General features: G+C 42.2%; 1 long non-coding RNA gene across 1 annotated transcript in view; it reads left to right on the top strand.

Moving 5' to 3' along the window:
• Nucleotides 1-494: 494 nt before the first annotated feature.
• LOC146766340 (uncharacterized) overlaps nt 495-7,861 on the top strand; it is a 54,925-nt gene continuing 47,558 nt past the window's right edge. The window contains exon 1 of the long non-coding RNA XR_014957783.1: nt 495-4,192. This is a non-coding gene — a long non-coding RNA (uncharacterized LOC146766340). The remainder of the gene's footprint in view (nt 4,193-7,861) is intronic.

Genomic DNA, 7,861 nt, shown 5'->3' with positions numbered 1-7,861 from the left:
TACAATGGTGATTTTAAAGGCTTTTATTACCACTTAAAATCAACTGCTGCTTTCATTTTGTGGAAAGCAGAAGCTGACTTCTGGTTTTAATTGGATTGGTAACATTTTGCTGTGTTCATTATGTAGTGTGAGCTGCTTTCTGTTATAGAAATGATGCAAACACACAACTTCATCAGCAGTCAAAGAGAAAGCCATGCAAAAATTGTTGCACCTCTGAATTCTCTTTGTTTCACAAAAGGTCAATTTATGATGCAAACTCTATTTGTGCATCTGTATTAGCAGGGGGTGCTGTGGAGGTGAGTTCAGTGCTGGCCTCCACAGCCCCTCAGGCTGTTGTGTGTGTGTCTTGTGCCAGCTGTGCTGCCTCCATCCTCCTCTGCGTGTAGGGATGTGCAGGGCCAAAGGATCTCTGAAACTCGGGAGAGCAGAGGCAGGAACAGCCCAAATGCAGCTGGGACTGGGGTGCTTCTGGCCTCTCTCCAGCCCACAGTGGCACTGGTTTGGCACTGGTGGTGCTGGGCAAATCCCGTGTCCCAGCTAGGATTTGCCATGACATTTGTTCCATGTGCTCACTTATTGGATTAATAATTGTCACAGGAGGAGACTTTTACTGAAGAGAAAATGACCAACTCATTTCTCAGCTCTCTGAAGACATTCAGTGAAACCCACCCATGGTGGTGAAGGGACACACACAACCTGGGTGCCACTAATGCTCTCAAGCACACTTTAAATAGAATAATAGGTGGGAAAGGGAACTTTTTTCTATCTGAATGCAGTAGTTCTGGTATGTTTTCACCCATTGATGCTTCTGTTGAAAGGATTTCCGTTGTTGCAAAGCTTGGGACAGGAAACACATTGTGTTTGCTGAAAGAAGAGATATAGACTGTGGTAGAATGGCAAACGTGTACCTTTGTAGTGGGCTTTTCTCTTTTGGGATTGTTGGGGTTTATTTCCATGCCTAAGAAACTGGATATTGGGGAAACAAACCAGAATGCAAGGAAAGAGAGAAAACTCTTTTTGTGTGTTAGTGTAGAATTTTAATACTAATGCATTTTAGAAATAGGAGATCTTGGAGGAGATCCAAGATACCCTTTGCTGTGTATACCAGCTTCCCCAACAGATAAGGGTTGTGTCTCCCCTTGCCCATATCTGAAGCCCCCTCCTGAGGAGCTCAAGATATGGTAATCAGCCTGTGTGCTGACAGGACTTGAATGGGCACACCCCTCCTTCCTGGTTAGTGTCTCCTCTGTGACTGTGACATCTGTCTGTTTTAATTTCTCTATTTAATGGCAGATTAAAAAATTATCAGCATTGGCCCATTAAAATCACTGATGGTAGATTAAATAACACATTATGTAGGTTAGTGATACATGAAAATCAACAGCAGCAGAAAGATTTCATCTCTAGGGCTGAATTTTTTTTCTATGCCTGTAGTTCAAAAATGCTTCTAGGTCTGAATTCAAAATGTGTTCTGTGATTTTGTTGGGTATTAACAACCTGAGTTCTAAACAGTGGGTTTGTTTTTGTGCACACAGTGCAACAGTGAATATCCCTAGAGATGAAAACCCCATGCCCTGACTTTTGTGACCAGTCCCAAACTCACAGCTGGACTGACAAGAACCAAATCCAGGTAATTTCTAGTAAAAATGTATTTCTGTACCATGCAAAGGCAGAGCCTGTTATTAATTTAATCTGATTTTAAGAGGAGATTTCCTCAGTTCTTACATTTAGTCAATATTGGGAGTAGCTGTGTTATTTGATGTGAATTTTTTACATCCTAATTCTTTTTGGTTGTGACGTGAAAAGTAAATGATGAGATGCACAATTCTGGTTGCAAAGAAAGCTGGTCTTGTTTTCTAAAATATCTTCTTTGGCAGTAATTTGGGGGAGCCAAGAGGATGAGTGTACATATAGAGAATATATGTGGAGACATATCATTGTCTTTTAAAAGTGATGTGAAAATTACTTGGAATAGTTTCTGTCTGTGGTGTTGTGTTCATTGTGTAGACAATATCAATCCAGGCTGGCTGTGGAGCAGTTTTCTTTCCTGATGCCTTCCCTCAGCAAAGATGAAAGAAAATTTTGAAATTTTTGGGCCATATTCCAGATTAATATGAGTAAATCTTAATGCAGGATAACAACTGGAACATCAGTTGAGATTCCAGAGATTTTGAGAGCAAGGTGCAGTGAGCTGCTTGATACCGAATTTTGGGTTTGATAAGGGAGGTTTTTGTGCATTTCTCTGGACTCTTTCCCAGTACTGCCCCAGGCCTGTTTTCAGCAGTTTTCACTTTCACACATGCTGTTTTGTGCTGACCAGCTCTCATTCCAGTGCTTAAAAAATGTACCCCACCTAGTGTGATGAATGAATTGGCTTTAAAGGACAGGAGGAAAAACACATTGAATCTATCACCAGGCAGAATCTCCTGGGAAGCAAGAGTTCAGGAAGGATGCAAGAATGTGACCTGAAAGCCAAAGTAATCCTAAACACACTTTTTTAACTTTGGGAAGATAACAGGCTGTTTGGTGGATGGTTGTCTGTGGCCAGAGGCTACTGAATTTTTAAGCCAAGCACAGTGGCCATGAAAGTTGTTATTGGGGGAGGCCAGCACTAAAGATTGAAACCAGGGCTGCAGCTTCAGGCCTGAAGGCTTCCACAGAGCACACAGGCTGAAGCAGACCTTGGTAAACCCGTGTGTTTTCATGGGTTGTCTTTACAGGGTTTTTAATCTGAATGCTCAAATGGCCTGGGATGTTTGTAATAGACTGTGGAGCTTTTCTCTTGTTCTGGGAGGCTGGAGCGCAATGCCCAGTGCCCAGGAAAAAAGTGGTTCCATGTGGCTTCTGCTAAACCTGCACTGGTGGCCTTTTCAATGAAGGAAGGGACAACAGGGCATGTGGCACTCGAGCTGTTGCCTTTCCATGGAAAGGAGGCTCTTTGGGCAATTGGAGTTTTCCATGGTGAGCAAAGAGAGCCTGGGGCTGACATCCCTGAAGCATTCAAAAGCTCAGTTGCAATTCAAGCCTCACGCTGTAGGAAATAAATTTGTACCTTTGCCCAACACCAGAGTTGCTTAATGTGAAAAGAAGAAGGCACTGTTATAGTACCAAATGCTGCATAGCCACAATGATATTTAAAAAAATAGTCCATCAAGAGGTATCACAGTGAAATCTGGAAAATGGCATCATGTTTTACCCTTGCTACAGCCACGTTCTGATACCATGACTAATTTTGAGCAGCCTCACTACAAGTCCCATGTAGTTGTAACTGTTCAGGGACCTCAAGAAAGCAATTTTCCATCTGAGAAATTATATGGCTCATCCCCAAAATGCTCTTTGCTGGTATTAACATAAAGCTCTGATGGTCTGGATTAGTGACTGCTAAATCACTGTAGCTCTGTCAACTTTACTGATGGATTTAGTATTAATGTGACAGTTAAATGATACATTAAATATTATAGTCATTATTTCTTATTTCATTATTCTTTTAAAATATAATTTGGCTTATTAAGGGTAATTTTACTGCAGCCAGACTTGTGTAACACATAATGCCAATATAAATGGCTCTGCTGCAGGTGAAACAGGACTCTTAGTGAGGTCAAGATGTATAAAGTTTAGCTAGCTGTCAGTTTTTATGGATCTACTCTGAAATACTCATGCCCCCAAAAAGAGAGAACACAATTTACTGCTTTTAAAAAACTGCTATCAGAATATAGCAATGCTGTCCTTAATGCTGGGGACTTGCGAATCTGAAAATGTGCTGGGTTTGCAAAGGTACGAGCAGAATTATATTCCTGTTAGGATATCAAATGGATGTGATAGAAGATTTATCCCCAGAAATAATAACAAACCCCACAACAAAAGCACAGGTAAAGGAAAGCTTTTGCAGAGGACATAGGATAGTTGTTATCACAAATGTTATTTCAGTTCTAAGAAGGAATAAGTACAACTCAAACCCATAAAATTTTATGTAGTTAGGTGTGACAACTCTGACATTAATTCTCATCCTCTTTTAGTGATGTCACCACAGTAACTCCTAAATACATGTAAATACACCAAGAGCTTATGTCTCACAACACAATAAGGAAGAAGATAAATAGTAAGTCTTGAAATATCCATTTGGGCTGAGAACAGCTCAGTATTGACCACAAAGGGGCTTGGGAAAGACCAGCATGAAAGACCAGAGAATGAGGTATGTTAATGTTTCTGAAAGAGCCTGCATTTTTGTGTTGGGTTGAAATTAAGGAAATCAAATAAATCCAGATCTAAGAGGAAAATTAAATTAAATTAAATTAAACAAATTAATTTGATGAAAATGTTTTTCTGAAGTGAATTACATGACAAAAATTTAAAAAGCTGTAGTTGCTTATTTCTTTAAGAAACCAAGTATACATTTTGTGCAATGGCTCTCTGCCTCAATCAGTTATTCCATTTTGAGGTCAGGCTGCTTTTACATTATCATCACCTCTAAAACATAATGTGAAATACAGACAGTCATAAATTGCCTCTTGTAGCATGAGAAATAAAAATGTAATGGATTCCCACTGGATTATGAACGGCTGTGCTAGGAAGACCTTCATAATTTTGTGGCTTTACCACATATGAATTATAGGTATGATCTCTCACCAGCAGGATGCATATAAATATCTGTAATGACTGTGCATTCATTTATGTGTTCTCCATTATGCTTGTAATGTGTCTGAGGGTAAAAATGGCTGTAGCTGTAACTGACAGCAGAGTTCAGCAGGAAAATATTCCTGATGTTTGTGCCACAGTGACTTGTGCTGGAAGGAGAAGACTTCCGCTGGCATCTTGCCCTGTCTTTGGAGGGTCACCCTGCCCTTCCAGGGGCTGTGGGCACGGGCAGAGACCCTGCTGCTCTGCACGGGGGGAAATGTAGCTACAAGGAGCAGTGAGCAGGCAGCACTCGATGATCTGCTGACCCCACCACTGCCAACAGCCTGAGGATGTTTAAAGGACATGGGGACACTTCCCCACACTTTGGCTTTTCCATTTGGGTTTCATGGCTTTTATACAGAAGCAAGTGATTACTGAGCCTGAAAAGTGATAAATTAATACAAATAGATTTCCCAAGCAGAAGCTGGTCCCTGCCTGCTCTCTATGAGCTGTATGTAGTTCACTCCTTGCTGGGACTGATGCCCAGAGCTTTGCTGGGGTTCACGGTGTCCCTGTGGGCAGCTCAAGGCTCCTGAAGGGTTTCTCTGGACCTGGGGAGCAGATCTGTGGTGTTTATGAGCTTGTCACTGCTTTGGGAATGTCACCCGGTGTAATTCAAGCATGGCAATGTCCGTGTAGCTGCCAGCACTAACAGAGACCACCAAAATGTTACACAGCTGGAGCCTCTCCACCTCATAATTTTAACACATCCCATTGCTCTTCTTATGACCTAAGTTTAGGGAAGACATGCTTGCCTCTCCTATGCTTCCTGCATGTGGAAGCTCAATGGTTCCTGCCATGTGTGCTACAACTGCTGATTAAAATACAGGAACCTCCTCTTTGCTTTCTCTGTGCACCTCTCTCATTATCACCAGCTCTGGGTATTTTAGCTATGTTACCTCAAGAGGAGACAACACTGAACAAAGAGTATTAAAAATTATTTCTTAAAAGTTCTCCACCTTACAAAAATACTGCCCCCAAAGAGAGGCAGGAAATGAGGTTCCAGCCATGCCAGCAGTGCTGGGCTTGGTTGGGCTCCTCCTGTCTGCTTGCAGACCCTGCTTCTCCCATGCTGGCTGCTGAGTTCTGACAGTTTCTTCTGCTCCAAATGAACCAAACCTTTTCTACAAGATGACAAGAGGAGTTTCGGGGTCCAGCACCACAGGACCGTGTGGTTTTCAGCTTGATTCCTGCTCCTGTTTAATGAGCTTCTCTTTAATGGTCTCAGTATTTTTGGAGCCATTCAGAGATCTGGTTAAATGACAATGAAGTATGTGTTGTATTTCCAGTCCACTGAAGGTTTGTTCCAATATGGAAATCTTGAATTAAACTAGTTGTAAGCACTTAAAAGTGTTCCTCTTGGGCCTACAAGAACCATGGAACAAAAGGGTGTGCAGTGGGCACTGCTGGTCTGGAAACTCAAGATACCTTGGGACTTTCTCGTGCGGGCTGCTGTCTTATTCCAAGTTCTTTGTCCAGCCTCCACTGTCTGAGGATTTATGTTAATGTGGTTACCCATGAAGTTATTTAAAAGCATTTTCTGCTGCAAATCTCCCTAAAAGGTTTCTGCAAGTGCTACAGTTAATTATTTCAAAGAATGGAAATGACCTTTAATATGTTCTCCTGCATTAACCTTCTTGCCTGTAGTAAATAAGACGGTGCAAAGTATCATTTTCATGTACTAGGCATTGCATTAAGCAAAGAGATCAATGAATATTTTGACAGGTTGTACTATATAAGCCTGTTCCAGCAGGCTGCTGCTCTAGTAATCTGGATAATGCCTTTTCCTTACTTTTGTGCATGTTACTGCCAATTCCTTGGGTCATAAAAACTGCATTCCTCCACAGCTAAGATGGGCAATGATTTATTGCTGCTACTGACAACAAAAATTATTTTCAGGATTCAATGGGAGGGATTGTGAACCACAATTTGATTGTAAATCTGAATTTATTTTTTTAACGAAATATGCTGGTCTTAGTTTGCCTCTTGGACAAAATGTGATTTTTTACATTTGAGATCAAATACAATCTTAGTTTTAGAGAAAGAGGTATAAAGAGGTTTTTAAACTGTTTTCTCCAAAGCCAATTCCATCCCAACAATTTCTCCATTTGAATTTTCAATTACAGGTCCTGCTGTTTCCACAGACTGACATTTCTCTGCTTCACTGCAGAGAACCATAACCCTTAACTCATTTAGTAATTTTAATTCATGTCATTTCTCAGACCTTCTTAAAATATATAAATGATTTAATCCTTCATTTTTTAACTTTTTTTTTTTCTCCTCTGGAATGATTATTGTTAGTATTACAGCTGAGACCAGAAGACAAGCTTTGGAAAGCTGTCCCTGACCCTGGGACAGCGTGGGCACAAAAAATGTGGTGCACAGGCTCCTGCTGAGCACACCAGGATGTGTGTCTGCAGTCTGGAAGCTGACCAGGTTCCTAGAATTGCACTGGGCTGTGGCATGTTAGGGGGTGAGCCTTTGAGTGCAGGGATTAAGCAGCTGCAGGTGCAGTTTTCAGCTAAAACCCCAGAAACTGCAGGTCATAGGCCATAGGCTCATCAGTCACTGCCAGTTGGATCCAACAATCCATCCATCCATCCATCCATCCATCCATCCATCCATCCATCCATCCATCGTCCATCCATCATCCATCCATCCATCCATCCATCCATCCATCCATCCATCCATCATCCATCATCCATCCATCCATCCATCCATCATCCATCCATCCATCCATCCATCCATCCATCCATCCATCCATCCATCATCCATCATCCATCCATCCATCCATCCATCCATCCATCCATCCATCCACCAATCCATCCATCCATCCATCCATCCATCCATCATCCATCCATCCATCCATCCATCCATCCATCCATCCATCCATCCATCGTCTATCCATCATCCATCCATCCATCCATCCATCCATCCATCCATCATCCATCATCCATCCATCCATCCATCCATCCATCCATCCATCCATCCATCCATGTGGCTGCATGGACAGTGTCGTCCCAAAGCATATAGGGTACAGAGTTCCTGGAATCTGCGTCCTTCAGGATGCTGCAATGCTGGTGGAGCCATCCCATCCCATCCCATCCCATCCCATCCCATCCCATCCCATCCCATCCCATCCCGTCCCGTCCCGTCCCGTCCCGTCCCGTCCCGTCCCTCTCTA

The sequence above is a fragment of the Lonchura striata genome, chromosome 11, assembly GCF_050655825.1.
Source record: "Lonchura striata isolate lonStrDom1 chromosome 11, ASM5065582v1, whole genome shotgun sequence".
Lineage (NCBI taxonomy): Eukaryota > Metazoa > Chordata > Aves > Passeriformes > Estrildidae > Lonchura > Lonchura striata.
Note: the sequence above shows the minus strand (reverse complement) of the source record. Positions and strands in the feature narration are given on the sequence as shown.